We start from the raw sequence: 19,464 nt of genomic DNA on the forward strand, positions 1-19,464 counted from the left end.
AAACTGATACAATGGAAAGACTTGCTCAGCTGTACATCAAAGAGGTTGTATCTCGTCATGGTGTACCTTTATCAATCATCTCCGATCGCGATCCCCGTTTTGCTTCCAGATTTTGGCGTTCTTTGCAAGAAGCCATGGGAACTCGTCTTGACATGAGTACTGCTTATCATCCTCAGACTGACGGGCAAAGTGAACGAACGATTCAGACCTTGGAGGACATGCTGCGTGCATGTGTCATTGATTTTGGGAAGGCCTGGGAAAGGCACTTGCCACTCGCCGAATTCTCGTACAATAACAGTTATCACTCAAGCATTAATGCTGCACCTTTTGAAGCATTGTATGGTCGTAAGTGCCGATCTCCTATTTGTTGGGCCGAAGTGGGCGAAAAGCAAATCACCGGACCCGAGGTAGTTCATGAAACCACGGAGAAGATTGCTCAGATCCAAGCTAGACTTAAGACTGCCCGTGATCGCCAAAAGAGCTATGCCGATCTTAAACGGAAAGACTTTGAATTTAATGTTGGTGATCGTGTAATGTTGAAGGTTGCACCTTGGAAAGGTGTGATCCGTTTTGGAAAACGAGGAAAGTTAAACCCGCGGTACATTGGTCCATTTGAAATCTTGGAACGTGTTGGACCAGTTGCTTACCGTTTGGATCTACCAGCACAATTGAGCTCAGTTCATCCTACCTTCCATGTGTCAAACTTGAAGAAGTGTCTTGCTGCACCCGAACTCATCATACCATTGGAAGAACTTACTATTGATGACAAACTCCACTTTGTGGAGGAACCTGTTGAGATTATGGATCGTGAGATCAAAACTTTGAAACGCAACAAGATTCCGATCGTTCGAGTACGATGGAATGCCAAACGAGGACCTGAGTTTACTTGGGAACGAGAGGATCAAATGATGCGGAAGTATCCTCACCTTTTCCCGACTCCTCCATCTACTTCAGCTTAAATTTCGGGACGAAATTTTCTTTAACAGGTGGGTAATGTAACGACCCTGGTTTTTCCTACGTTATTTATTAATAATTATTATTATTAATACGCTTGATTAAACGAATGTATGTTAATACATTTACATGTTGCTTTAATTGCCCGTACTTGAACTTTAAATGCCCGAAACGTCTTTGTGACACCCGGAACTTGCACGAATAATATTTTAAGATATTATTTACATTCATGATTGATTTTATTAATCATTTTAATTAACTATGGTGATTAGTTAGTTACTTGGGCTTTAATTGGACTTTTATTGGATTACTTGTTAATTACTTGCAAACTTGGGCCTTTTAGTGTTAATGGACTTGTGTAAGCCCACCCTACTTATATTTATGAATTAGTTAAGCCCATGATGACTTGTAAGTAGCAAATTTAAATGGAACTAGCTAGTTAAAGGCCTTAGGAATCTTGTTGGCTCACTATCCCCATGCACACCACCTTATTGTCCAACTTTAAGCCTTCTTTACATGCAATTATCCAACAAACTTCTTCCTCCCTCCAAATTGCTGCAGAATGCCGAGTTTTAGCATGCCCATATGGGGTGTTTTGATTTCCATTTTTCATTTACAACTCACTTGAAGTCTTCTCTCAAAACACACACTTGATTCCTCTCAAACTTGCTTCATTCTCTCTCACTTTTTCTCTAGTTCTTGTAAGTAATCTTGAAGACTTTTTCTTTTCTTCTTTTCTTCTTAAAAACCAAATTTATACAACCCTTAATCATCATCAATCATTGTTGTTTGTTTACTTGTTCTTACTTAATGTTTGAATACATGTAGTTACTAGTTATATGTTACTTACTTTCTAGCTTTCAAGAACAAACTTACTAGTTTGATTTCTTCATCTTATATCTTGTATTTATCAAGAACATCCAAGAACATAATCTATCTAGTTATGTTCTACATATTTTGTTTCAAAAGATTTAAAGTTTATAATCTTTAATTTTTGTTACTTGTGTTCTTGTTTGTTGTATGTTACTAGAATACCACCTTCATGGTTGGTTTAGGTTTATCATTCATTTTCTTTATTTCTTATTATTAGTAGCTTACTACACATTTGAACAAGGACATGAAACCAACAAGAGCTTACACTTTGGTGCAAGTATCATGGATCCAACACTTGGTTGTGATCTTTCTTAGTGTTCATGAACTTGTTCATAAACTTACATGTAACCTTGGTTCATCAAACACCTACAACACTTGCACTTGAGTTATGATGGACAAACCTTGGTCAAAATGATGTTAACACATCAACGAGTTGTACACTTGAAGCTATACGCATCAAGGATGAGAACCATGATGAGCATCAAGCACCAAGACACCGGAACTCACCTAAAACCCACTGTTTCTGTCCAAAAGTTTCTGTTCAGCTATTTATGGAACAGACCAGTAGACCTGGGCTGTTCTAACCTTGATTTTTAGATAGAACTTTTCGAGTAGATAACTTTTCATATAGGACTCGTCTTAATCCGAGTTACGGTTTAGGATTTATGGCCCTCCGATCGTTACCATGTCCTTTAACGTTGTGCAGAAATTTCTGACCTACTCGCACTTAGACCGTCGCCACGGTCAAACCAAGACGAGTTTGCTTCTGTAAATTTTACCACACTTAAGGGACTCATAGACGGAGCCATGACCACTGGTCTCACCTTGATTCAGTAAGGGTAGAGGCCGTGGTGACTGACCGAAGTCAGCCTTTGTTTTAAACGACTTTCATAAACGAGTCTTACTTGTTACCTTTTGTTTAATGATGATTGATGATGACCCTTATGACCTTAATTACGTACTTGTAAACCTTTTGAGACGACTTATTGACTTAGTGCTATTTGACTTAGGTTGAGGACGTTTGGACCGTTACTTGCACACCACTTTCCGACTACTACCTTACCATTACTACTAATCATTGTGAGTTATAGCATTCCCTTTTTACTTTAACTTATTTTGGGAACTGAGAATACATGCGGATTTTATGTTTTACATACTAGGCACGAGTACTTAAACTTTATATATGTGTGGGTTATATAACGGCAGAAACATTCCCTTTAGCTCGGTAACGTTTAATCATTGGTTTTTGAACCGTGAACGCGAATCTTAGATATGGATCCATAGGGTTTGACATCCCCACTCGGGCTAGTAGCGCTAGCATTTAACGAGTGTTTAATACTTCGAGGTTATACGCACTTGCCAAGTGCACTTTAAGGGGGTACATTAAACGTTAAGTTAGTTACCGGGTGCCCATGGTTAAGCATATACTTTTACATACTTTTGAAACGCTCGTTGTAGCACTGAAATCTCGTGGCCTACTTACATTACTGTTATACTTAAACTGTAACTCACCAACCTTTGTGTTGACCTTTTTAAGCATGTATTTCTCAGGTGCTTGAAGTCGCTTCCGCTATCTTACTAGTCGTGCTGTAGAACCCGCTGCCTAGAGTTGTTATCGCATGACTACTTATGTTGCATTCAAACTTTTTACTTATGAACTTATGTTATGTAACGACCATAATGGTCACGTACACTTATTTAATGCTTCTACTTAGCGAAGCATACTTTTGATTTGTAAAACAATTGACGTATGTTATGACGTCACTTTTATTTATGAATGTAAACTCTGTTTTGAAAACGCATATAGTACTTAACCTTGTAATGATCCTGTTGTTGATGGTCCGTACATGATGATTTAGTACGGGGCGTCACACTTATGATTAATCTTCTCGTGTTGTTTACGGGTGGTCCTGAAATATATAAAATCAAATCATAAGTAATTATATATAAAATATCATATTAATTAGAAAAGATATGATTAATTTATTTTATCTCCAAATATTTTCGTAACTAAACTAGCTTCGGATACCCAATCTTGTTTTAGTCGTAGTTTCTTCATTACAACTCCGTTTTTGTTGGTTCAACTTGCCACTTCCTTGGATCGAGTCAAATTTTAAGAATATAAACTGAAAATACCTTAGTTTGTATTTGAAATCACAGGTTATAGGTCAAACTTTGGTGAAACTTATAAAAGTGATCATTTTCCATCATAAAAACAACATTTAATGATCATTTTTCTAAAAATACTTACACTTTGAGTTAAACCATGAAATTTTTATGTGTTAACATATTCATAAGAAATATCATTTTTCCAGAACATGAACTTCCAATTCAAAGTTCAAGATGGTTTTTAATTATCCAACCCAAAACAGCCCCCGGTTGCACTCCGACGACGTAGATTCAGTTTTAAGGTGTTCTTTGTAAAACCAAGTTATATCTTGTTAAGTTAGCATATCATTATGATATATTACAGGTCTTGAAGTGTTTTTAAAAGTTAATTTAGAAGGATCTATTTAGTTTGCAAACAAGTTTGAAATCATTCAAACTATGTTCTTGTTGTTAAAATTTTACAACATAAAATAAGATAGCTATATAATTATGAATCGAACAAGATTATGAACAAGATTACTACCTCAAGTTACTTGGACAAAGTTACTGTAAGAGATAAGAAAAAATCTTGGAATCAAAGAGTGGTGGAGTTAGATCAAAAGGTTGGAAGTATACTTCTTCAAATGGGTGGTTATTTTGATATGTTCTTGAAAGAGTTTTCTTATGGTGTTTAAGGCTTGTAATTGAAGCTAAATGATGGGGAAAATGCTTGGAGATGATCAAGTATGAAGTTAGGAGTATTTTGAGAGAGAAATGAGGGTGTAGGTATGAGAAAATGGAGTGAAGAAATGGTGTTCATTCATAAAAACGTTTTTAGTTTATAAAGAAAGAAAAGGATTCCTAATTTTGTTTTCTTACTAATAATTCATGCTACTTGACAAATCCTAGTTACCTCATATCTAGGGCAGTAATAATGTTGATTAGGATGTTGATTTAATGTGTATATACCAATAGTAAATACGTATAGAAGCTGGGTATGATACGGGTACATATACCCTAGATATACGTATAGAAATCTTGAGGAAACGGAACGAGAATTCAAATATAGCTATCTTTTGTGAATATACTTATATTGTTTTATGTATTTAAGTCCTTAAAAAGTGATTAAATACATTATATATACGATACATGTATAAGCATTATAGGTTATAAGTATATATATCAAAGAATGTTACGTATAGTTATCGTTTTGAAAACTTAAGTTAGTAGTCTCATTTTATGTATATAATCCATTGTTAATATATTTAATGAGATACTTAATTATCATATATTCAAGTTAGATATAATCCATATATATACATAAGTATATAATTAATACAAGTTATGACGTTCGTGAATCGTCGGACAAATGGATGGTCAATTGTTTGTATAAAACTCATTTCAAAAGTTTTAAAACTTGTCAAAATTCATTGCTTATCATGAAGAAATTATTAAATTATATAGAGAATTGGTTTAAAATAAGTTGAAATTTTCCGGGTCGTCACAAAAACCCATTTTGAAGGTGACACGCTCATAACCTCGTCGTAGTATTTTAGGTATATATACTACTAATAATAATATTATAATAAGATTAATAATAATAATATTAATCTTAATAATAATAATAATAATAATAATAATAATAATATAAAAAAATAATAATACGAAGGAATGAATCGAGCTTTTATAGTATGTGGCTTGCTACAGTACCTCATGCGATCGCATGAGTTTTCAGTGTTTTTGCCATGCGATCGCATGGCCGCCTTATCCGTTTATGTTTGCTAGTTCGTCGACATCAAATAGTATTTTACTGTAGCAAATAGTGTTTACTGTAGCAAATAGTGTTTTACTGTAGTAAATAGTGTTTTACTGTAGCATATAGTGTTTACTGTAGCAAATTCATTTTACTGTAGCAAATAGTGTTTTACTGTAGGAAAGTCGTTTTTACTTGTACATATATATATATATATATATACATACATATAATTGTTCATGAATCATCGAGAGCAGTCAAATGTAATGAAACAGTTCTAAAATTTTGAGATTCAACTTCATAGACTTTGCTTATCGTGTCGGAAACGTTAAATCATTTAAAGATAAAGTTTAATTTTGGTCAAAAATTTCCGGGTTGTCACACTTGAGCTATAGGATCCTTTAAATTGGTAATCCAAACCCTTCCATTCTAGAGTTTAGTAGACGCCATCCGTCAAGAAAATTCAATGATCAAAAATAACGAGAAAACAAAGATTTAAAAGTAACGAATATGAGTAGTGATGACATTATAATATCTTTGAGATTCTCGATAACTCAATGACATTTTCCGGTTCGCAAACGATGCATAAAGGCATAAAGCATATAGGTACGTGGTATAACAAGGAGGTTATATACGTTTGAGTATGAATAGTAACAAATATTGGAGTTTCAAAAATCATGGGTAATATTTCATGTAATACATATGTAATACACAAAACCATGATAGATGACATAGGAATGTCGAGAACGGTGTCGCATTTAAATGTGGTGGTGGAATTGAATAGTACTTAGGAGAATGAGCAGAGTTCTTAGATTGGCTCGACATTCTAAGATAAGTAAAGTTTCTAAAGTATAGTGTAGCATTTAACAGTTAAAGGCAACAATTAACGGCACTATAGTCAAAGGAAGTTGTAGTCCTACATTGCTAATGTACCTAATTGTATAAGGCACACTTAAAATGCAATCCTGGTTCTCTACAACAGCCTGCTCTGATACCAATCTGTCACACCCCCAAACTGGACCAGGGGTAATTGTGACCAATCATATCATAACACAGTTGTATAAACGAGAACGACTCTATATGAGACTTTTTAAATAAAACCTTTGTTAATAAAACAGCGAAAGCAGTAATACATGTTTACATTATTATTAAAACGTAAAATAAATGTTTATGAACTAAAATATAATATGCGATGTGGACTCCATGCAAGCATCAAATCTATCATCACAAAGTTGCAAACAGCTAGCTCAATCATCACCTGAGACAAAACATGCTTAAAGTGTCAACCAAAAAGGTTGAGTAAAATTCACAGGTTTATAAATAATATCCAAAGTTTTAGACCACAAGATTTAGTTTAAAGTTGATTGATATAGAAATATCAATCTAAAAGTGTTGTTGCATTTTGTAATATCGCTACTAAACAAGTTTACCCTATGACACCTTGTACTGTCAGTGTCGTGGAATCATTATTATGTAACCAAAGGCCAACGGTCGATTGGTTAGAGACGTTACTCTCAATAGGCCTACTCACAATAATTAAGTTTGCATTTAAACGTAGCAATTAACGATATTACGGTAGGGATTTAGCATGAATCAAAGCATGACAGCATAGTTAACAATTTAGTACTTGTGTCTAAGGGTAAAACAGTTATAAAGCAAGCATATGTCTCACCCCAAAAATTGTAAAACAGTTATGAAACAGTAAAAAGTGGGGCTATGAAGTTCACCTTAGTAGCACAAAAGAGTATTCCACGAAAGAATTGAACGGAAGGACGTGACCGAGATCTCAACCTAGAGATAGAACGTATGATCAGACATTGCCTAACAGACAATAGTATATAGTACTATATTGATAGTAATGGTTCACTAAAGAATTTCCATTTTCGGAAGGTTACTATTTATGAAAAGTTTCCACTTATAGTAATTTTCCAATTTTAGAAAGTTCGGGTTAATCTTTAGCAAGACGTTATATAACTTTACTCAAACATCGTTGCTATTAAATAAGTCAGGAATGACCAGATGTAACCGGGGGCCCAGGACTCTTGACCAGAATCTAAGTCATGGCATTCGAGATCCACAAGCTTACCCATAAATGGCAACCTAGACATCATTCACTTACGACCGTGAGTAGCGATGAAGTTCACATGAATTGTACATTATCTTTGATTAACCTTCACTTTAGGTTTATATGTTATTATATATGTTATATTATATACATTAATGTATTAACAATTTGATTATCTTATATTATATACTATAAGTTATTATTATTAAATTAGTATAGTTATAAAATAAGTGTTTATTAATAATGTATTGTTATTAACTTACATTATAAACATTATACTTTATTATATAGTATACTTAGTTATTAACCGTAAGTTATAATAATAATATTAATTTAGTATATGTAATATACTTATGTTAATCGAAAATCATACTAATATAAGTTAATTCGAATATTAATTCATTAAATATTATATTTTTAATTTTTATAAACTTAGTTAATTATACAATTCAGTAGGATATTTTTATAAAAATAATTTTATCAAGTTTTATATTTATTTCCCACTTTTCTTTATATATATACTCGGTTTATATTAATCAAATTTAATTAGGTAATAAATATTAAATCGACCTAAATAAATAATTTTATATTTTTTACAGGTTATATTATGTAAAAATTTTTAAAATTATTAAATCAAATTTTATATCAAAATATTATTTATTTAATGTTTTCTAATTATTTAACCATTGTAATCGGCCTATAATTAAATAAATAGTAAAAATAATTAAAAAATAATTTTTATATTTTTTTTAAAGTATATAGTAATGCTACTAATCATATAAAAATTTTATAAAAATATTTAATACACGTTTGTATTTATTTTGTATTTTCTTTATTATTTCTCTCGGTTAAGAATAATGCAAAAGTAAATTCTTTTTAAATACTAATCATCCCATTTATTTAATTTTTTATAATTTTCGCTTGTTTATAAAATTATAATAATCTAAAAAAAAATTATAATTATTTTTATTACTGTTTAATATTTTATTACGAAGTTTATATTGTTTTTATGTTTAAATACTACATAATTTGTATTTAATTATAAATAATATTCCATAAATTATCAAAATTATTTTTATACATCATAATACTTATAATACGAATTATAACATGTAAAAATAATTTATATATATTAAATTCGAATTTTTAAAGAATATACAAAAAATAAAAGCAATTCGATAAAAAATATAGAAAATACCTCAAGTACTTTCCCAAGTTTGTGAGAGAGTTTTTCCAAAGATTTGATACAAGTTTTTATGAAATGGAAGTGGGTATTTATAGGAAAAAAATGGTTGGTGAAAAGAAAAAATATAAATAAAATAAAGGTGCCAATTTTGACAAAAAATAAAAACATGTTAAAAATGTTTTTAATAAGTTTTTGTTTTTGAAAATATTTAGTCAAAATTCATGGGCTCATTATTTAATTTATAAAAAAAATCTCTTTTTTTTATAAGCTATATATATATATATATATATATATATATATATATATATATATATATATATATATATATATATATATATATATATATATATATATAATGATTAAAATAACTTATCATTTAATTAATAATTATGTTTCATATAGTTTTAAATATAATATGCATTAATATTAATATTAACTAAAGTTATTTTATATAATTAGTGTAAACTTTAGTTAACAAAAAGTGTCGACTAAAAATAAATATTTGATCAATGTCAAATTTAATTATATATTACGTATGGATAACAACCCTATACTCAAATTAGTCAATTCAGGTATGGAAATATGAGGGTTGTTATAGTAAGTAAATGAAACTAACTACTGACTATAGTACAAAGAAACAGCTATACCAATCATGTCATATAGTCCCACACACAACCACCACTAGTGCAATCTATAACACCCCGCCAAATTTCCATCCGACGGCGTGTTAATAATAGGTTCTACAGTAACAGTTACGCCCTCTATACGAGATGTTTCGAAAGCATTTGCATTTAATTTTATTAAAAACATAGGACTTTAAAACATAAGTCAATACACAAAACAAGTAATACTATTGTGATCGTAACCACAAGCCAACAGTATTAAACAAATGCAAAAGTTAATGCGAAAATAATAAATGTCTTTATTAAATCATGCTGACTCCATGGCCAGACCAAAACATCAAACAAACAGCGGAAGTTATACCTCTTATGGACTCGAGAATAAAAACACGCAAAAACAGGTCAACAATAATGTTGGTGAATCTACAGGTTTGAGTATGTAAATAGTATCTGAAAAACAGTATTCAGAAAAAATAATTCATTTGCATTTGACCATGAAATTTCAACAAGCACAACCCAATGTTGCATAAAGTTACATAATCTATGAGCACATGAATACTAGCATAAAGACCTGTGTATAGTTTACACTACACTTATCCTTTACCCCGTAAAAACGTATACACTTGTTCGAGTTTACATACAGTTCAAAGTAAATGCACCACGGTTATATTAGGGTGAGGTTTGTCTAACCTAACGGATCAGTCCATCTAAATTGTGTTTACCCGAAGGTAATAAAAGTATTCAAGCTAGGGGCTTTGTGAACAATAACTCAATATGTATAATAGTACTCATGTCAAACATAAAAGCATTTGCAAAAATGCAAATATAATCAGCGTGTATTCTCATCCTTGAAAATATGTAAAAATTGGGACTGTAGACTCACCTTTGAAAAGCGCGGTATGAAAAGTAAGCACAAATAGCTTGTACGGTTTACGGCCGAGTAATGCAACCTAGATATATGTACTTAGGTTGGTCAATTGTTGTATCTTATACAATAGTTATTTCATAGAGCAAGTTGTCCTGTTGCTCAGACCGACACGGTTCAATGTAAAAGTTAACACATAGTCAACTAGTTCATGCAAGTCAACAAAAGTCAACCAAGACCAAACAAAAGTCAAACTTGGTCAAAGTGGTCACCAAAGTCAACACATCAGTAGCTCCATGTCAATGTTGGTCAAATAGTCAAACTTGGTTCATATCATTCATTTTCAGTTTCAGTTTCAAGTTTTATCGATTTCCGATTTCGTTGTCATACCCCATGTTAAGTAGTGTGCAACCAAGACACATATGAATACATGACAATCAAGTTTCACTTATGACATGTTAATTATCATTATGTAATCTACATTCATTCACAAGTTCAAAGTTATGTCCCTAGCACGAAGTACATACTCGCATTCACAATACACATTGCACGAAATCAGTTTTAATCTGCGCATCAGTTTTATATTGGGCATAATCAGAGCTAGGAGCATACAAGTCAAGCAAGGTCGGTGGCTAAATTTCTAGGACAAGTTAAACTAACACATATCAAAAAATGAGGTGATTTATTTTAGCCAATTGGTACAGTTTATTCCGGAAAGTCAGACGTTATGTTTCAGTCCAATTCAGTAGTTATCAAATCTTGGGCCTTATAGTGCATAATGTAGCATGTTACAAGGTTTGACATAAAATAGACTTTTGTTCCATAACATATAAAGAATACATATCCAGAATATAAAGTCTTAAAACCATCCACAACTCAACTTTTAGAGCTAAGGGTGTATACTTGGCATATTCGGACAGAATACGGGTAGTCATTTTCGCATGCACATTACGCAAGCTATACATATCCAATAATCACAAGGCCTAGATGAAAAGTTTTTTGAAACATATGAATTTTACAGAATTGCAAAGACTTGATTCAATATCACATTTAAAATTGCTTTTAAAATCTGTTTTAAGCTACCGAGCAAACTAGTTTTGTCAAGAACAATCATTTAGGCATAAAATGAGTTTTACAACTCCAAATAGCATGATATCCTAGTCCAAATTGAATGTTTTTAAATTATATATACAATGGAAATCATTTTATAACTTAATTCATCACCCATTTGTTCAGATTTCGGATTAATCAAAGATTTGACAACAAAACTTTATTTAATCATAACTTGCACTTACGGTAATAAAACTACGCAAATCCAAAGCCTAAAATTATTAGTTTTTCGAGAGGATTCTGAATATGTAATAATATTTAACACTCATCAAAGTCAAGTTTATGTAATCATGCAATTCAAATTCGGGTTTAACCCTAATCACATCAAACGAACGAATTACCGCAAGCAATTTACATGTACGCGTATGGACTTGAGAAATTGACATCTTACACTATCAAACTTCATCAAAATCAGATTTATAACAATTAGGGTTTAGAGAATTATACCTTAGATCACTAAATTGTTTATACCAACGCGTAGCTATCGATGTGAATTGCAACGTTTGTGTTGAAGGTTTAATCTAAAAAGAAAAAATTGATGTGGTTATGATGGTGGTGATGGGATCCAACCAAGATGGAACACCGACTAAGGGAAACAAAAGTGGTTAGACGCCACACTGAAATTTAGATGGATATCATGGTTGAAACTGATCACTTCAAATCATGGTTATCTTGATATTCATGTTTTTCTTTTCCAAATAAAGGATCTATGTATGTCTTTCCTTTTTTGGATGAATAAAAGAATTTTACCGTTTACAATAACTTAGTTATCATGTTATTTACAATGATGTTCACATAATAATAATCGGCTAGTAGCAGACGGATTCCGGCATCCACATAAGTCCCATGCAAGTTATTCTGTACCCTCTAAAGAGGTGATTGTCTAGCCCTCATCGGTACAAGTTTATACTGATAAATGGCCAATGAGTAGATGGTATAAACACACGTGACTGCACGTTGTACACGCCAAAACTAATACAAATGTATTCTAGACCTACATATGAAGACACGGACTAGTTCCACTGAAGAAAATTCATCACAGAATACATGAAACTTAAATTCCATGAATTACAAAGTTTCATTACAAGTTACATCAAAAAATATGCAACAGCATGCAGTACAACATACTAAAATTTAAAATCTAACACCTACTGCACGGTCGTAGCCTCGTCTGCACAAAGATCCTCAAAACTGCCATACCAGATCTCAGGCAGCGCCTGTTGAGCGGCCTGAAGATCCTGCACGGCACCCGCGTTCATCTTGTCGTCGATATCCGGGTGCAAGGAGGCAGCCCCTCCGGTATGATGCTTTTTCATCAACCGCACAGCATGAGTAAAGTTGGCTGTCCCAAAACTCTGTAAGTAAGCCTCTAAAGGCGCCTTCACAATACTGGAGTTGATGGCCTTCTTCAAAATAGAAGGTAGGGTACCCTGCAACCACTTACACTCCGCCACAGCTGCCTCCTCAATAAGGACGGCAGAAGATATCTCCTTATCTTTCTCCTCCTTCTCTGCCACCGCCCGAGCCAGCTCATCCTTGGTAGCCTTTAGCTGGCTCTCTAGGTTGTCTATAGCTTCCCGGGCTTTCGCCATCTGGGCAAGCTCATCCTTGGCAGTCTTTAGCTGACTCTCCAAGTCACTAATAGCCTCCCAGGCCACCGCCGCCCCCTCATCCCGGGAAAAGCCATATAGTAGGAAGGTGTTAAGAGCCACGATTACCTGAGCACGGGCAACCCTCGCATCATTCGGAGAAAGGGCAGAAATAGTCTGGCGGAGGGTGGAGGAGGACCCCTTCTCTATCGCACTCATACAGCCGTGATAATCAATATTCACCTGAGAGAGAGCTCGAACAATGTCATCACCAGCAGAGACATTAAAATGAATGTCATCAAAACTCTCCAGGGTATAGTGGTCACCCTCCTCGTTACCACCCAGCTGTATGGGCTCCGTCACGGTTGCCCCACCCCCGGCAGAAGACTCGGCAACAACTACAAGAATTAAGAAAGTCAAACATAAAACAAACATCATAACAATAATAAGACTAGCTCGTCGGAATAAGAAGATTACCTTTGGCCTCCTTCGACCGTAGCTGAGGAAGGGTATGAATCCTCCTCTTCGCAACTTCCTGCTCCTCCGTTACATTTGGAGCAGGGAGGACCAAGTCGGACCCATCACCGGTGTTTTGTTCCAAGTCTTGCGGAACAACATCCGGCTCGCCTTCCGGATTCACCCGTACGTTTTCAAAATTGATCTCCTCGAGATCACCAAACGCCATTGCAGTAGCAAACTCCATCACTGTTACATAAAAATAAACAAGGTTAGTATACAAAAACCTAACTAAATGACATAACAATTGGCTAGGATCAGTCTCCATCTGCTTCATTGTAACGAATGACGGGTTTGGTGTTTTGATCCGGCCATTGATGACTAACTCCTCCCAAAACAAGCATGGCCTCCGGATATGGCCGCTGGAGAAACCTGAATTCTTGGATGGCCAATATACATGCCTTCTCGGCAGCATTCAATCTCAGAACCTTGTTGGTTCCCTTCTTCACATTAACCGCCCATTCACAAAGATCGACAAACCGTGCCGGTAGCTCTTTGCTCTCGACAAAAAAGAATGACTCTCGCCATTCTTTCAAAGAGGTATCCATGTCATCGGTAAAATTAAAAAAACACTCTCCGCTTGAATGAAAACCATCCAATTTTAGACCTCGAAACGCTGAAACAATATTGGAACATGCGAACGGTCAGGAGTATGTGATAATAGTTCAAATACGTCTCCCACATCACCAATTTTTGGTATGCGTGAGGGTGTAACTGGGCAGGCGCTATCCTATAGTGTGTAAAGAATTGATACATAAACTCGGAGTAGGGCAACCGAAAGTTGCCCACGGTAATAGCTGCACCGTACATGGTAACCATGTTTGTTGGAGGCTTATGGGCTCGATGGAATGCATCAGAAACCCTCAAAATATAACTGGCCAAAAATGGGTACTTATCTACTAATTCGTCGAGGTACTCATCACATACTCGACTCATGATGCTGTTAATATCTACGAAAGACCTAGATGACGATTCAGGAGCGTCTACGCTAGTAGATGTGGAAGACTGATTAGCCATATATACGTAAATACAAAAGTACAAACTAACAGGAAAAAGAAGATAAAAAGGGTGCCTTTTTCGTGAAAAAACTGTTGGTTTTTTGAAGAAGAAACGATTGAAGATACGAAGGCTGTAAAAAGTGAGATTTATGGAAAAGGTGGCTATTTATAGGTTTCAAAGAAATTGATCCAACGGTTTAGATTAAAAGTTGAATCCATAAAAGTAATGATTAAAATTACCAAAAGGTGTCCCTCGAACGCCGTTCCAAAAAGTTGAAAAATGGAAAAATCACAAAAAGGGGGTGTGTCTGTAGAAACTGTCTTTTCAAACTGTCAAGCATTTAAAGCACATCCAATAGGAAACGCAGGCTCATTTTCAAGTTTAATAAAGGTGAATCGTTCCGGCTACCGTCATCAAACTGGGGGGACTTGATGATACGCATAATGATCCGTCTCCACAAGGTACACTATTAGTGGCACCCCGGCTACAGTGTACCCGGCATAAATCATCACGAGCAGAGAATATCTTCCCGGCCTCATCTTATTAACCGAATTAGAAGGTTACTTATGAACGCACCCGCTAAAAACCACATCTGACAAGGGTTAGCCGGGACGTCACGAGAAGTTCCAGCTTAGACAAGAATGCAAACTACCGGCATCACTTAGCCGGATGAAGAAGCATTGAGAAGCCAAGAACTGTATCAACACACAAATAGGCCTGCTGAACTATGAACGTCGGACATCTGAAAACATTTACAAAGTTACCTATAAACCGGCAACAATCTCGCCTGGCTGTAACACTACCGTGAAGAAACACTTGGATTAAGCATCTGGCAAAACCTCCTTACTTGGACAAAGAGTAAGACATCCACCCGTGACAACCTAGACGGAGCTATCACACTCTCGGAACTACCACGTCTTCCCGGCTTAAGTATCTGCCCCCGGGACGGGTACGATTGTCTAGGAACAAGCACATCATCCCGGAACAAGCACACCTTCCCGGAACAAGCACGTTGTCTCGTAACAAATGCCTTGTCCCGGAGCAAGCACATGATCCCGGAGCAAATATGCAAAAAAGCTGCATGCCACGTTAGCCCACAAATCTAGGAAAGTTCGTTAGGATCTGTTTGAAATGGACAGGTGCCACGTCAACCCTTGAGATTAGCAAAGTTTGTTATGACCATGAAAGGGACATGTGCCATGTCACCATTCCCTCATAACTCCTATAAATACACGAAAAAGATCATTCATTAGACACACTGGTGACATTTAACGTTACTCTGCTCATATTAACTACGGTAACATCTCTCCAGTCGATAACACAATTCCGATAAAGATTCCAGTCGATATCGGAGTTGATTTCTACTCTAAGATATTAACTTGTCCGATTCCAATCGAACAAAGTTATTCCCATCGATTGTTTTACGCCCTTGAAATCCAAATTTCAAATCTGGGTTTGCACAATTATTGGAGTTAAAATATTCGATCCACTCTTTTCCACAAATCAAGCACTCAAACCTGAAATCTATTTAACTATAACGATTTTGGTTTGATCAGTAAACATGTAGTGACTAAGTTCAGGTCGTAGTCTAGACTCGCTAAAGTGTTCTAATGACTCGATCAGACACACTAATGCAAATCCTAGTTCCCTATGAACCGTTAGCTCTGAAACCAACTATAACACCCCCGCCAAATTCCAATCTGACGGCGTATTAATCATAGGTCTCACAGTAACAGTTACACCCTCTATATGAGACATTTTGAAAGCATTCGCATTTAATTTTATTAAAAACAAAGGACTTTAAAACATAAGTCAATACATAAAACAAGTAATACTTGTGATCGTAACCACAAGCCAAAAGTATTAAACAAATGCAAAAGTTTAAATGCGAAAATAATAAATGTCTTTATTAAATCATGCTGACTCCACGGCCAGACCAAAGCATCAAACAAATAGCGGAAGCTATACCTCTTAGGGACCTGAGAATAAAAACACGCAAAAATAGGTCAACAATAATGTTGGTGAATCTACATGTTTGAGTATGTAAATAGTATCTGAAAAACAGTATTCAGAAAAAATAATTCATTTTCATTTGACCACGAGATTTCAACAAGCACAACCGAACATTGCATAAAGTTACATAATCCATGAGCAACTGAATACTCGCATAAAGACCTGCGTATAGTTTACACTACACTTATCCTTTACCTCATAAAAACGTATAAACTTGTTCGAGTGTACATACAGTTCATAGTAGATGCACCACAGTTATAGTAGGGTGAGGTTTGTCTAACCTAACGGATCTGTCCATCTAAATTGTGCTTACCCGAAGGTAATAAAAGTATTCAAGCTAGGGGCTTTGTGAACAATAACTCAATATGTATAATAGTACTCGTGTCAAACATAAAAGCATTTGCAAAAATGTAAATGTAATCAGATTGTATTCTCATCCCTGCAAATATGTAAAAAGTCGGACTATAGACTCACCTTTGAAAAGCTCGGTATGAAAAGTAAGCACACATAGCTTGTACGATTTACGGTCGAGTAATGCAACCTAGATATACGTACTTAGGTTGTTCAATTGTTGTATCTTATACAATAGTTATTTCATAGAGTAAGTTGTCCCTATTGCTCAGACCAACACGGTTCAATGTAAAAGTCAACACATAGTCAACTAGTTCATGCAAGTCAGCAAAAGTCAACCAAGGTCAAACAAAAGTAAAACTTGCTCAAAGTGGTCAACCAAAGTCAACACATCAGTAGGTCCATGTAAATGTTGGTCAAATAGTCAAACTTAGTTCATATCATTCATTTTCAGTTTCAGTTTCAGTTTCAAGTTTCATCGATTTTCGATTTCGTTGTCCTACTGCATGTTAAGTAGTGTGCAACCAAGACACATATGAACACATGACAATCAAGTTTCACTTATGACATGCTAATGATCAGTATTTAATCCACATTCATTCACAAGTTCAAAGTTATGTCCCTAGCACGAAGTACATACTCGCATTCACAATACACATTGCACAAAATCAGTTTTAATCTGCACATCAGTTTTATATTGGGCATAACCAGAGCTAGGAGCATGAAAATCAAGCAAGGTCAGTGGATAAATTTCAAGTACAAGTTAAACTAACACATATCAAAAGATGAGGTGATTTGGTTTAGCCAATTGGTACAGTTTATTCCGGAAAGTCAGACGTTATGTTTCAGTCTAATTCAGTAGTTATCAAATCTTGGGCCTTATAGTGCATAATGTAGCAGGTTACAAGTGTTGACATAAACTAGAATTTTGTTCCATAACATATAAAGAATAAATATCCAGAATATAAAGTCCTAAAACTATCCAAAACTCAACTTATAGAGCTAAGGGTGCATACTTGGCAGATTCGGACAGAATACAGGTAGTCGTTTTCGCATGCACATTACGCAAGCTATACATATCCAATCATCACAAGGCCTAGATGAAAAGTTATCTAAAATATATGAATTTTACAGAAATGCAAAGACTTGATTCAATATCACATTTCTAATTGCTTTTAAAATCTATTTTAAGCTACCGAGCAAACTAGTTTTGTCAAGAACAATCATTTAGGCATAAAATGAGTTTTACAACTCCAAATAGCATGATATCCTAGTCCAAATTGAATGTTTTTAAATTATATACACAATGAAAATCATTTCATAACTCAATTCATCACCCATTTGTCCATATTTCGGATTAAACAAAGATTTGACAACAAACAAAAATACGCAAATCCAAAGCCTAAAATTAGTAGTTTTTCGAGAGGATTCTTAATATGTAATAATATTTAACACTCATCAAAGTCAAGTTTATGTAATCATGCAATTCAAATTCGGGTTTAACCCTAATCACATCAAACGAACGAATTACCGCAAGCAATTCACATGTACGCGTATGGACTTGAGCAATTGACATCTTACACTATCAAACTTCATCAAAATCAGATTTATAACAATTAGGGTTTAGAGAATTATACCTTAGATCACTAAATTGTTTATACCAACGCGTAGCTATCGATGTGAATTGCAACGTTTGTGTTGAAGGTTTAATCTAAAAAGCAAAAATGATGTAGTTGTGATGGTGGTGATGGGCGACGGTCGTGAGAGAGGGAGGAGGGAAAGAAGTCGACTGGTATAGATGTGTGTGTAGGTTTAAAATAGTTTAGGTTTATTAATTATTTAATCTAGGGCCTTAAACCAACTAGCTAATGACCCAAGAAGCCCAAAACAAAAATTAAAGGGGGAGGGGAGGGGGGTTTCGGCCGAATGGGGCTCACATGGGTATCCCGGGATCTCGTTGTCCAATACTGTGTAATCTTGGTCCATTTCAAGTGCTGTTTAAACGTTCCGAAGGCCCGGAATGTTAAACCAATAAGTTTAATTTATTAAAACACTTAATAACTTAAAACGCAACCAAGAAGTTTAATTTATTAAAACACTTAATAACTTAAAATGCAACCAATAAGTTTAATTTATTAAAACACTTAATAACTTAAATATGTTTCAAAGTTAATAATTATTAAAATAAACGGAGTGTTTCGTTACTCGAAAAGTAGTTTTTGCAGTTATTCAAACCGTTTCGTTTTCATCGTATTTCATTATCCGAAATATGTTTATCAATTAATATTAACCCATATTAAATCAAGTAACCCCCCAAGGATCAAGTATGCATTTAATATGCTTAAACACATATAAAATCAAGTAATCACCGTTAAAACAATTAACAGACAGTTAACGGAAGTGACGGAAAAAGTAGGGTTGTTACAAAGTCTAAAGAGACTCCGGCGGCATGGCCTAGCCTGCAACCACCAGTTGATCGGAC

The sequence above is a fragment of the Rutidosis leptorrhynchoides genome, chromosome 6, assembly GCF_046630445.1.
Source record: "Rutidosis leptorrhynchoides isolate AG116_Rl617_1_P2 chromosome 6, CSIRO_AGI_Rlap_v1, whole genome shotgun sequence".
NCBI classification, from domain to species: Eukaryota; Viridiplantae; Streptophyta; class Magnoliopsida; order Asterales; family Asteraceae; genus Rutidosis; species Rutidosis leptorrhynchoides.